This window comes from Ambystoma mexicanum, chromosome 6q, assembly GCF_040938575.1.
Source record: "Ambystoma mexicanum isolate Mex_15411 chromosome 6q, UKY_AmexF1_1, whole genome shotgun sequence".
Taxonomy (NCBI): Eukaryota; Metazoa; Chordata; class Amphibia; order Caudata; family Ambystomatidae; genus Ambystoma; species Ambystoma mexicanum.
The window spans coordinates 280,993,006-281,005,391 of NC_090937.1; the positions used below are offsets into that span (position 1 = coordinate 280,993,006).

Below are 12,386 nucleotides of genomic sequence, written 5' to 3' on the forward strand. Positions count from 1 at the left end.
TGTCGCCGATAGTCCCTTGAGTTTGTCCATGGGCTGTAGATGACATTTTATGGGCTATCACAAAAGCAAAGGCGCCTAGGGTGCCTGGCCCGGGCGGGCTTCCACTTATGTTATAAAGAGTGACCCAGATCTTTGGGTGGGCCGCTTCAAGCTTTGTTTGTGTCCATTTTTGCCACTCATCGGTTACTCTCAACATGGCTTGAGTCAATTATTCTCCCCATTTACAAAAAGGGCGACACTAGCGATCCAAACAATTACAGGCCGATCACACTTCTGGATGCACCAAGGAAAGGTTTTGTGACACTAATACTGAGAGGTCTTAACAGCTGGTTGATGTATCTGAGGGTGTGATTGAGCACGTTCAGGTGGGGCTTAGACACTACATGGGCGCTGCTCTCAATGCTACTATCATTGCACATCTGCAAGCTGCTGTAAAAAAAGTTCCTATGAATACTGCATAAATGGCCTCGCTAGATTTGAGCAGTGCCTTCGACAGGGTAAACAGAGAGCTATTGTAGAACAAACTGTTGGCGTGGGGTGTACCTTTGAAACTCGTGCAATTGCTTGCAGCTTTGCATAGTGGCATCTCTATCAAGGCCAGGTTGACTAGAGAGGGCATGGTGACTGGACCAGTCAAGACGTTTGTTGGTCTGAAGCAGGTCTGTGCTCTGGCACCTGCCCTCTTTAATGCATATATCTCGGACATCGGCGGCCTCTGGTCAACTGGCACTACCAATCCAGTCAGGCTGCGTCATCTCAGGCTTGAGTGGTTAGCTTTCGGGGATGAGCTGATTTTTTTCAATAAAACACCCATTGGACTGCAGAAGGAACTCACTGCCTGTTTCATGTATTTTTTGCGCCGAAAAACTGGGATATGTGCGCCATTCTGCCGGCAAATCCCCATTTGTCAAACAGGGATTTACAGGCAGAATGGCGCGCAAATTCCTGTTTTTTGGCGCAAAAAATCCACAAATCAAGCAGTCAATCTTTTCTTCCATTACGTCACCTAAAAAACATCCTCCCGGTGAACGGAGAGAAATCTAAGATAGTTGTTTTTTCCACCAAGTTGAGACCAACGAATATGATTTAGATGGTGGGAGATCAAAGCTGGAAAGGGTTCTTGCCATTAGATATCTGGGGTACAATTTAACCAACAGTCAATCAATCGCTGAGTGGAAGCGCTCATTGAGAGTGAAAGCCCAACCTTTGATCTCCCAGCAAAAAATACTACACAATCGATTGTGTAAGTATTCACTCTTTCCATTGATACAATACCATCTGGTTCAGGTGCAACCGACAATCCTTTATGGATTGGATATGACGTTGTTGGATTTGGGCCGGTTACTGAACACCTTACAGGGCGTAAACTGGAAGGAAACCCTGGGTTTGGCTAAATCGACTCCAAATGTGGTAATTAGTCACAAATTGCGATTGATTTCTCTTCAGTACATGGTCCTAGGGAGACAACTGACTTGTTAAGCAAACATGATAAACCCATCCGCAAATTCCATCCACTTGGATTTGGGGGCCATTCTAATAGCAAAGTGCTTCCCCCTGTAAACTTGTTTAAGGCGAAGATGATCAGGCTCCCCCACGACACCCATGCAGCGGAGGAAGAACTTGTATTGAGTCCAGCCAAAACAAAGTCCAAAGGATTTCGTCTGTAACAATTGGCAGCTTGAATTCTTTTTCGCACGTCTAAAGAACACGCAAGATGTCCCAGGAGAAGAGGCGTTGTGCTATATCTTCCCGTGTAATAAGGTCTGTAGTTATTATATGTGCTGTCGCCTAGACCAGTGGCCCGCCCTAGAAGGCTTGGGCAGCTGGCAGCAGATAGGATGGAAGCGACCTTGGACTGCAGACTTTGCAAGTGCTCACACACTTTAGAAACTCTCCAGCTCTGGGCCGTGGAACGCGCGACCATAGCCACGCTCCCATTAGAAGATGCCATTTCAGATCGCTAGCACGGGGGAGGGGGGGGCTGGGTGACACGCTTCGGTCAAGTGTAATGCGCGGCGATAGTGTATCACTAATAGTGGCATTGTATAGATTGTGCTTGAGAGTGTTTAAGATCATTGAAGGGGCCTGCAATTTGAAGTATTATGTATGCGTTTTTATTTATATTCCTTAAATTTAGTATTATTGAGTTTCATGCATTTTTATGAAATTTAAAACATTGTGTATATGTAATGTGTTCTTTTCTCCAAATTATGCTTGATAATTGTAATGTTGTATGTGAAAGGTTTAATTATTAAACCATATCATAATAAAAAAAACGTTTAAAAAAACATTATCGAAGAATGCTAAGGTATAGATGCGCGATTAATGGGAGAATTCCCCCCCCCCCCCCATCTAACGGCAGCTGCCTGAAATGACCAACTGACGTCAGCCCGAAAGCCGTAACTTTTCTCTGGGGACGGAGAATGCACTTCGAATCGTGCAAACACATCTAGGGATGCTGTCAAAAGCCGTGCTCTGGCCAGGAGCGCGTGTTTCGGGGTGATGGTTCAAGGTCAGACTTTCACTGCGAGGGAAAGGATGGGGGTGTGCTAATGAGGTCGATTACATGTTTTATTTGTAATGCGTCAATGCCCTATTCAGTTAATTTTCCTTTTGCGTTGTTACGTTGTAGAGGAACAAGGCGTTTCTTACAGTGTACATTCCCTCGAGCCCCTAACTCTCTCACACCGAGAAAAACCCCAGCTGCAAAAGGGGGGCTTCATCAAAAGCCAGATGACTGTCCGCAGCCAAACTTCGCCGAGCGCCAGGCAACTCCCTCTCAAGAGGCTCGAGACGAACACAATAAAGAAAGCACCTGGGAATGCCGGAAAATAGGACAGCTCACCACTGGCAGAGGTGAGTATTCCCATTGCCCAGGGCAACAGAGCTCCGACAAACAGATGACCTGCCCGAGACTCGGTGCCGACGCTGTCAAGCCGAAGCCGCCTCTGAAAGTTGCGGAACAACGAGCGTAACATCCAGCTGGCGCAGCGAGGAAAGAGGCAGAGGTGCCAGGGTAATCCCCTTCTAACGGGTGGCCGCCGGAACGCAGGTGAGGTCCCCTTCCTGCACCGAGCACTCTCGATCTGTGCCCTCTCGGCAGGCCCGGTTGAAGAAGTGCAGGGTACGGGATGGTGGATGGGGGGGGGGGAGGCATTTCAGCCCGATGGCCCCCCGCCCCCACTTGCCTAGAGTGGAAAACAGTCTTGGGCTCCTGTGGGATGCATACATTATAATGGACACAAATACACCCAGTGTTTGATAGCCACAAAATACCACGATGGGCAAACAGCAGGGAGCTGAAACACGCACTGATTATCACCTGTATGTTAAAACCGGATTCTCCACATCTGCTCCTTGCTAACAAAGCAGAATGTATAGCTTTCAGTGGGCACTTCGCGTTTCAGCTCCCTGCTGGCTGATCAGCCCGTGATAATCGGTGACTATTATTGCCTGTGCACTTTCCTGCACTCGTATTACAAACTTAATTTTACTGGAGCCCTTCAGGTTCTCACTTTGAAGTGACGGCCTGAAGGGTTCCAGAAAAACGCCAGCGCAGCAAAGTGCAAATGTAAAGCCCCAGAACGAATATGATATAGAAAATAATCTATTGCCGTATTACAAGACTACTGAGGGAAACCTGCCAGCAGTTGCTTGGGCACCCCCTGAGGCCCCCTTCCTTTGAAAAGGTTGAAATGCACTGGTGCCGTCCCTGCCTTTCGCGCACCCCACCCCTCCCCTAGAAGTGTCCCCCATGGGGGGTCAAAGACACGTCCCCTAACCCCAGCGACCCCATGAGGCAGCCCCTAATGGTACCTGCTCATGTAGGATGGGGTGACCAGACGTCCTCGGACTGTCCTGGAATTTGGAGCTCTGCCCCCTCTTTGTCAAGATTATGGCTCCATTAGAAACTGCAGTGGTCCCGGTTTTTCGTAGTTGGTCTTCATAGCTGGTAGGCGCAGCTGGCACAGAAGAAATGCTGCATTTTATAATGTAAACTATGGTTCGTTTGTGATAAATTTGTGTTAAATTTGAACAGTAACACACAAACCCTCTTCTCCACCAACCGCTACTAAATTAGTGCCTTGACAGACACTTTCAAAGTGAGTCCTACTTTTATGTTGGTTGCCCCATTACGGTTTTTTACTTTTTAAATCTGGTCACCCTAATGTAGGACCATGGCAGCACCACCAGAGCCGGTGGGCGGGCCCGTGAGGACTTGTTGGTTGCAGCCATGCTGACTGGGTGCGTTTGAAGAGTAGATAAAAAGATGGGTCCTGCGTGAAGGGGCGGGTCGCGGGCTGCTCTGTACCCGCCCATGTGAGGGAGTACCCTGTCAGGTGCCTCTCTCGCCCTGCTCTCCTCTTACCCTTTCTTTGCGTTCGAGCTGCCCTGGAGGCAGTAGGTTGTTGCTCCCTCGGCAGGACCCGGGGGACCGACACCAGGACTGGAAGGGAACGGCGTCCATGGCACGGTGAGAGTTTGGCTGTGACGCGGGGAAGGAATTGGGGACGAGGGTGCGTGAGTGATGTTTCCCAAACAGGAGATGTGGCCGGGCCGGCGGTTTTACACAGAGGTGTGAGAATCCGCCGCTTGGAACCAATGCATCGCCTCGAAAAATACGCGTATGCGCGAGTGCCCCGCTGCCAGCGTGCCAGGCGCGCCGGTGGCAGACTCTCCGTTCATCGTCCACACACGCCGGGTCCCGATTTCTTCTTAGCCGAAATAAAGTTGACACGTTTGTCTTTTTTACGTTCCCCCTTCTCAAATGTCGCTCTAATGCAAGTCAGTGTAAAAACGCAACTCATTTTATTGGCTAAATATCACCTCACTGCGCACATTGCGCACATTTCCAGATACCGCAAGACGCGCCATTTACTCACACCAGGGCAGCCGTGCACCTCCGTGCAGCTGCTGCATTCAATAAGTTAAAGTAAACTTTCAATTGTTTGTCTACAACGATTTAAGCGTTGGTTTTTGTCAATTGTTTCAATCAACCTTAGTGAGTTTTGCTTCACTGGGTCAGTTTTAGGGAAATTTGGGATGTATTTCAAGTGTATGAAATGTGCTGGCGGTAGTATATTGTGCGCACAAATTACTTGGCACATTCAAAGATTTGCAAGTCTTTCTTTCCTATCACCTTGTAATAGTTTTTGAGGAGGTTGTTCGCCTCATTACGACCCAGGCAGTAAGTTACCGCCTGGGCCGTGACTTTACCACCATGGCGTAAACTACGTTTACGCCATGGTGGTTGGCGGACTTACCGCCCCATTCCGACCTTGGCGGGGCGGTAAGTCCCCAATCCCCATTTACCCTTCCCCATTCCCATTTTTGCCCCATAGGGCATAATGGGAGTGGGGAAGGCGTTAATTACGCCACCGTAAATTACGGTGGCGTAATTAACTCCATGGTCCCTTAGCGCCATGGATTTTAACACCTGCTAAAAGCAGGTGTTAAATCCGCCATGGCGCTAAGGGACCTCGTACTCAGGCGGTAAGGGTCGGCGCTGTTTACGCCGCCGTAAACCCCTTACCGCCTGAGTCGTAATGAGGGTTTGCTCTATGTTAAATATGTTACTATATAAGGATGGAACTCCCTAACGCCATGACAACGTTGCAGGCCATAGTCCTATTATAAGTTGTGTCATATTTTTTTAGAATCCCTATTGTACGGTTATCGTGTTTATCATTATATACCTAGGATTACATATTAAGTAACACCGGGGTTCCCTGTTAAACCAGAAGAGCAGAGACAACGCTCTACAAAACACACACATGTCTGGGGAAAAAAACCCTCTGTACGCAATGAATAGCTAATATTTCGGGGTACACAAACCAGTGTATGTGTATTGCCCTAAGTACATAACGCAGGCGGGGGACAAACCCCAACTCCACTCACCAAGACAACACCTCATGGTGTACCTACCCCGCATAACCTCAACAATAGTAGGTGGTGAAAACAATGTCGATGTTACTTTTATATAAATTCATTATATCTTAGGCCATTCGTGTTGTAACAATGGCTTACGGCCACCCCCACACAAATGAGAGCGGATGCCCGTAACGAATGGACTGATCTATTGTTATGCTCACCATAGGGCCCGATTCATGGAATATCTGCCCGGTTCATAGTGACTTTGCACTGCCGACACAAACCCTGATTCATGGAACCGTGCAAAGTGTATTTTTGCAGTGCAAAGTCTGGGCAAAGTCAGCACATAGTCTTTTTTGCAGTACACAATGACTTTGCCCGGACGTTGCACCGCAAAAATACATTTGCCGGGTTCCATGAATCAGGGTTTGTGTCGGCAGTGCAGAGTCACGTTGAAGCCGGCAATTATTCCATGAATCGGGCCCACTGTACCTATTTTACAAACAGTGATTAATTCATGCCCATGACCTACAGAATTAAGCTTTCATATCAAACATCTGGCAGGCCAGTGGGTATTTCTTATGATCATGGCCTCCTTATTGTTGCTTGAATCTACATGGTGTTGCAACAAGTCTTTCCGACCAACGTCCCACAGACACGTTGGTTCCCGCGTGCCTACACACGGATATGTGATTGCTTGATATTATTGTTCACATTTTGTGTGACTTGTCGAGCACTTTCATGGCTATGTGGCCGAAATAAAGTTGTCGTTGGTGGATAGTGGCTGGCCTGCTCTTACTGAGGTTGAACTCCTCAGCCTTCTCTGAGACTCCACTCTCAAAAGCGTTTGAGGAGAAGTGCGGGACCCAGGAAGAGGGAAGGCCCTGGTTGGATTCCCTTGATTTCAGGGCAGCCTTCCACCAGGTTCTGGCTTCAAACCTAATTCTGCACCTGAAGTAAACGCTGGTTTTTAGTGTGAACCCCGCTTTCGCCCCAGAACATTAGGGTTTCTCAAACCAAACAGCAATGGTGCAAAGTGAATGCATGGCTGGGCGCGCCGGACTAGGCCCTTCCATAGTGCCATGCACTCTGGGTGGCAAACCCAGGCAGCGGAGACCAGCAGGCCCAGTCTAACGCTTGTGGTGCCAGTCACAGCTCACGGTTGAGAAGATTTTTAGGGTCCGATTCATGGAATATTTGCCCGGTTCAAAGTGACTTGGTACTGCTGAAAAGTGACTTTGCACTGCCGACACAAACCCTGATTCATGGAACTGTGCAAAGTGTAAAGTCTGGGCAAAGTCATTTTGTACAACAAAAATGACTATGCGCTGACTTTGCCCGGACTTTTCGCTGCAAAAATACACAGTTCCATGAATCAGGGTTTGTGTCGGCAGTGCAAAGTCACTTTTCAGCAGTGCAAATTCACTTTCAACTGGGCAAATATTCCATGAATTGAGTGCGCAGGGAGGGTTTCCCATTCTAATCTGCCCTCCTTTCCTGCTCCCTGATTTTAAGTGTGTGCTTTAAAAACCCATTTCAAGCCTGTCTTTAAAAAGAAAGACACCCCACCCAAGCCGTAGACAGGGTAGGTCCTGAACGGGCAAGACCCACCCAAAATCTGTAAATGCCCACTCACTCAGCAGCACTGTGGGCATTAATGTCACTGCAGTGGGTCCAACTACATTATCTTCAGTCCCCCCTTGTTAGCCAATCCTGGCTGCCCCCTCTTTCTTACTATCCGTATGCCCATATGAGTACCACTGTCTCCGAGCATTCACATCCTCTACAGTATCGCTGTAAGCAATCTAATATTTGAAAGGAGTGTTGGGTGGTAGTGGTGTGATGTGAGTTAAGGTTAATACTTATAATCGCATGGGCTTCATTTGTAGTTGGGATTTAGCTGGTTTTGGCTAAGCGTACCCTGTGACGTTGCCATTTCTATCTTATCGGATCGGTCCGATTCCATCGAGTTTTTTTTTTACCGCAGATGATTTTGTTGGATTTTCTTTTTCTTTTAGGAAATTTCGCTGCAAATATATGTGGGGGAGTCCCCCCGCAACGCCCCCCCTTATTATTACTCTAACCCCTCCCCTCATACATTTGCGGTAAAATTCAGCAAAAAAATTGGCAAATTCGGTTGCAGCAACATCTAACCCGTTGGAATCTACCTATGTGAACTTCTTTATGCTACACTTTGTTGATAGTAACCCAATCTCTTTCTACGCAAACTTTTTTAGTGTGTGGATTGCGGCTGTTTCTGTATGTCAGGGTGTTTTCTCTGGTGTAAGTGTGTTGATTGCGGCTGTTTCTGTATGTCAGGGTGTTTTCTCTGGTGTAAGTGTGTTGATTGCAGCTGTTTCTGTATGTCAGGGTGTTTTCTCTGGTGTAAGTGTGTTGATTGCAGCTGTTTCTGTATGTCGGGGTGTTTTCTCTGATGTAAGTGTGTTGATTGCAGCTGTTTCTGTATGTCAGGGCGTTTCTCTGGTGTAAGTGTGTTGATTAAGACTGTTTCTGTATGTCAGGGTGTTTCTCCGGTGTAAGTGTGTTGATTGCGGCTGCTTCTGTATGTCAGGGTGTTTCTCTGGTGTGTGTTGATTAAGACTGTTTCTGTATGTCAGGGTGTTTCTCCGGTGTAAGTGTGTTGATTGCTGCTGTTTCTGTATGCCACAGTGTTTCTCTGGTGTAAGTGTGTTGATTGCGGCTGTTTCTGTATGTCAAGGTGTTTCTCTGGTGTAGTTGGGTAGATCTTTTGTAAATGGAGTATTATTTCTGCTTGCGCGTGAATGCTCTGTTTGCAGAATTGGGAAATGGTGGTCGGCACCTCTGTGTGCACGTACCTATTCCATATACCGTGTATGTACGCCTACGGATTTGGATGAAATGTCCAACATGGCATGGGGTGAAATGATTGCTTTAGTTCTGTATTTCCCCCCTTTGTTTCCAAGTGTGAGTTTTCTGTGTGCCGAGAGGAAGCACACATAAAACTGTGAGACGTACAGATTTGCTGAGGCTTTCGAATTCCGTTTCGTGTGCGTTTGTATTTTCCAGTTGCGAACACCCAGAATATAGCTAGGTTCTGAAATGTTTAAAGAGTGAACAACTGAAAATGCACTATTCCCATTTTTCACCATTTATGTTGCATGTACAAGTTGCCCGTAAGGTTTAAGCACTTGCCAAAATGATCAAAGTCAAAGCAGACAGTTTTTAAATATTGGCACGACCGTTCTTTTTGTTGAGGTGGGAGTTCTATGGAAAACCTCGTGCTAAACATTTTTTACAACCATTTTCTACATAAAACTGAAATCTCGCCAAATTTGAAAAGTCTTTTCTAATGCGGTGGAACTTTCTTTTTGCCAGATTGGATGCCTTTCCATGAAGGAGATTAAAAGTTATTAAGGGACGTGTTCTGGACACTTTCTAAGCAAAGTGTCCTGTGACTTTCACTCTGGTGACGTATCGGCAACACCATGAATATTAAAAAGCAGATCTGCATGTCCGTCTTGGAGAATAGGGGCGAATCTTGCGGCAATGTTGAATGCCTACAAGGAAGTCGCCTGTCCTTATAGCAATATCTCAATGCATATACAGTTGTGCAAAGGAGTGCCAATTCTGTTTTCTGATCCTGGCCGCAAGTTTTTTCTGTGTTCTTCCAAGCACCTTGTGGGCTCTCTTGGCTCAGTGATGGCTCAGGCTGTTCCCTTCCCTTGGGTGGTGGGTGTCTACTAGAGCGCCTGGCCGTGGCAATTTCCCCCGGCAGGAAGAGGAGAAGTAGCAGAAAAGACACCTATAGCCGGGAAAGTGTTGTTTGTTGATACTCATAAGCGTAGTTGGTCGATTTGTAGTGCAGTGCTTGAGGGTGATGAAAGTGGCCCCACCATGGAAAATGGAATGACCCTGTTTTCCCAGCATGCACCTATGGTCAGTATTGTTTTTCTATTACTTATTATTTGTATTCGGTGTAAAGTGTGATGCAGGACAAACTATAAGAAAACGGAATGAATCTTTATAACATGCTTAATACCGAGGAGCAGTCTCTAAGTCCGGCACTGGGATTTGAACCTGTGTTGTTCTGCCTTGTTTTGTTTCCAAGATAAACGCATTGCTCCTGAGCTACTTCTTGACCCAGCACACTCCCTTCCCACCCTCCATGAATAAATATCAATTTGACACCAATCTATATTGAATCTTTTGATTCGAGAACATCCTCTGCATGTCTACATTTTCAAATGTCATATCTCATACATTTCCCAAGCAAGCAGAGTGATTTAAGACGGATCAATCAATCTGCCCCAGATTTCCCATGTCTTTGCGGGCAACCCCTTTTTTGGCAATTTGGCACATCATTCCCATTAAGGGTGCCTGCGCATTAGCGTAAAGATGAGAACAAGGGTTGAGCCAGTTCATGGGGGTGTAACAAAACGGGGCGTATACCAGGGACAAAACAAAAAACAAATATATACATCTTACAAAGGTAACATTAACCAAAGGGGCAAGTGCTTCAAACTAACGATGAGACTATTTAAGTACACATAGTCACACTACTATGCATCATTGGAGGCCGTGGTGGGGTCGGGTGGTGAGGATGGGGGGAGCTTCCTCTTTAGCAAGTAAGTCAATTCTAAGCCGAGCTTTGAAGAGGTACACAGTTCAGCAAGCCCGTTGATTGTTATGGGGAGTGGGTTCCAGTGGAGTGGGGGGTGATTAGGGACAAAGAGCAGAAACAGAAGAGGGAAAGGGAGGGCATGGGACAGTGAGTTTTAGGAGGGTCAGAGGGAACCAGATGGTGAGTAAACTGAGAAAAACGTGCAGACAGGTATTGAGGGGCAAGACTAGTGATAGCTTAGTAGACTAGGGGAAGGAACTTGGAAAGAGTGGTTGTGCATGGTGAACCGACCAGCGTGTTGTTGGTAGGAAGAAGTCAGGGAGCATCTGGATAAGTTGTAGAAAGCATGCGTAGTAAAGTTGAGGACTTCGTCTAGAGGGAGGATGGATTAGCGAGGAAAGCCAACGAGGAAACTTGACCCATAGTCAAATTTGTTGAGCATGAGGATGGAGATCTGCATTTTTATGAGTAGGAGGATACACGAAGACAGGATAGGATGCACGATGAAGGGTACAAGAAAAAGGCAAGTGAAGACAAGGAAGAAAGAGTGGGTGAGCAGAAACGGAACCGGTGGATGGTTGTCTGAGAAATGGGTGTGGGCTCTGCGTTTGAAAATGGAGCTATAGTTATTCAGACAGTTTACAGACCCAAAACAACAATGTTCCTTAGTCCAGTGAAGTAACAGATGCTCTGCAGTGAATGGATAGTTAATGGTTGTATTGTAAGGGTCCCTGTGCGTGGTTGCGAAGTGAGGTAAAGTGTGAGCTCGATGGAAGTGCTGGCTTGAGCATAGATTCTCACCCAAATCTGTTTGTGGCCCAAACAGGAGCTGTTCTTGCAGATGCTCGGGCTGGATGCCCACGGGAGACTAAACATGGGAGGCAGTGTGCCACCTGTCCCTGTAGGAGCGATTCACAGTGCTCCAGATGGCTTCCACGCTTGCAGGCAGAGTCCTGGCTGTTGTAGGCCCAGGGAGCTTTGTTTGGTAGGCAGCACTATCAGATGGTGCACAGGGTCCTCTAGCAATGGATTCTATTTAAATGGCGGCGGCAAACATTCCTTTTGGCAAGGGTACTTTCCTTGACCTAGGCCCTTACGATAATAAACTAAAACCTGCCAAGCCAAACCGTCACAACACCTTCTTTGTAAGCATGGAAAGGCCCACGTAGAACTTAAACTAAGTAGGAACTGTGAAAAAGTTGAGATTTTTTAAAGTAACCGACACTGGTTACTCGGCATGAGTTGGTTGCAATGTAACTGTCCCTTTGCCTTTTAGCACAGACATCCACGGAAAGAGATGCTTTTGCTACTTCAACTGTTCAATACCAACATTTTAAAACACAATTGTTTTTGAAAGCAGTTGAACGACTTTTTGCGCACTTAATAATTTATGAATCTCACAGGTGACTTGTAAAAGCGGGAATCAGTAAAACTTTATTATCCAGCGCCATTGGTCTCCCAAAGCTGCCAGATAAACATATGTCGGATAACCGACATTTTTTAATTTTTCAGGTGGCAGAGAGCAGGTAAGCAGTAATAAGAAGTTTCTATTGAAAGTTTGCATGCCCTTTTTGCTCTGTTTAATGGCCATCTGGACATTTGATTATCCAGCATGGAAACCTTGCTAACTTGTAATGTGTTTGTTGTTTTTGTAACGTGTTAGGAGAACAGTTCTACTACTGGCAATTAGTGATGGTGGATGATAGAATTTGCTGGTTGATTAAGCAGACGAAAACAGCTGTCACTGTACTTCTTGGATTCAGTTTAGGGGTCAGAAAACAGGTTTCTGCAGAATAGGTCCCATTTACCACCAAAAAGGATGATGGACTACAAGACTTTCTGAAGCCCTTCTCCGAGTCTAAATATCTTTTCGTCAGTTCTGCTGGCAGCGGTTTGTCGACAGAAAACCTTG

The 12,386-nt window shown here is 46.6% G+C and overlaps 1 long non-coding RNA gene across 1 annotated transcript in view; it reads left to right on the top strand.

Annotated features, from left to right (window-relative positions):
- Positions 1 to 4,295: 4,295 nt before the first annotated feature.
- The window catches only part of LOC138515974 (uncharacterized), a 49,796-nt gene continuing 41,705 nt past the window's right edge, over positions 4,296 to 12,386 (top strand). The window contains exon 1 of the long non-coding RNA XR_011282192.1: positions 4,296 to 4,474. This is a non-coding gene — a long non-coding RNA (uncharacterized lncRNA). The remainder of the gene's footprint in view (positions 4,475 to 12,386) is intronic.